Below are 518 nucleotides of genomic sequence, written 5' to 3'. Positions count from 1 at the left end.
CAGTCAAAAATTTACTGCAACTAATTGAGAGATTTAGCATTGTGATAGGATACAAGATCAACATCCAAAAATCAGTTGGATTCCTCTATACCAGCGAAGAGATTCCTGAAAAAGAAATAAGGAAATCAATACCATTTGCAATAACTACCAAAAAGATAAAATACTTGTGAATAAATCTTAACATGGTCACAAAAGACTTGTATGAAGAAAACTATAAAAGACTACTTCAAGAAACTATAAGAGATCTATGTAAATGGAAGAACATCCCATGCTTGTGGATAGGAAGATTGAACATTGTGAAAATGTCAATTCTACCCAAAGCAATCTATACATTCAACACAATCCCAACCCAGATCCATTCAACATTTGTTAAGGATATGGAAAAACCAATCACTACCTTTAAAAGAGACCTCGGATAAGCAAAGCACTATTGAAGAAGAACAAAGTAGGAATTCTCGCACTGTCGGATCTCAAAACCTACTATACAGCCACAGTAGTTAAAACTGCCTGGTATAGGT

This window comes from Orycteropus afer, unplaced genomic scaffold (assembly GCF_000298275.1).
Source record: "Orycteropus afer afer isolate SDZICR_OR568_19922 unplaced genomic scaffold, OryAfe1.0 scaffold00102, whole genome shotgun sequence".
In the NCBI taxonomy this organism is placed as follows: Eukaryota; Metazoa; Chordata; class Mammalia; order Tubulidentata; family Orycteropodidae; genus Orycteropus; species Orycteropus afer.
Note: the sequence above shows the minus strand (reverse complement) of the source record.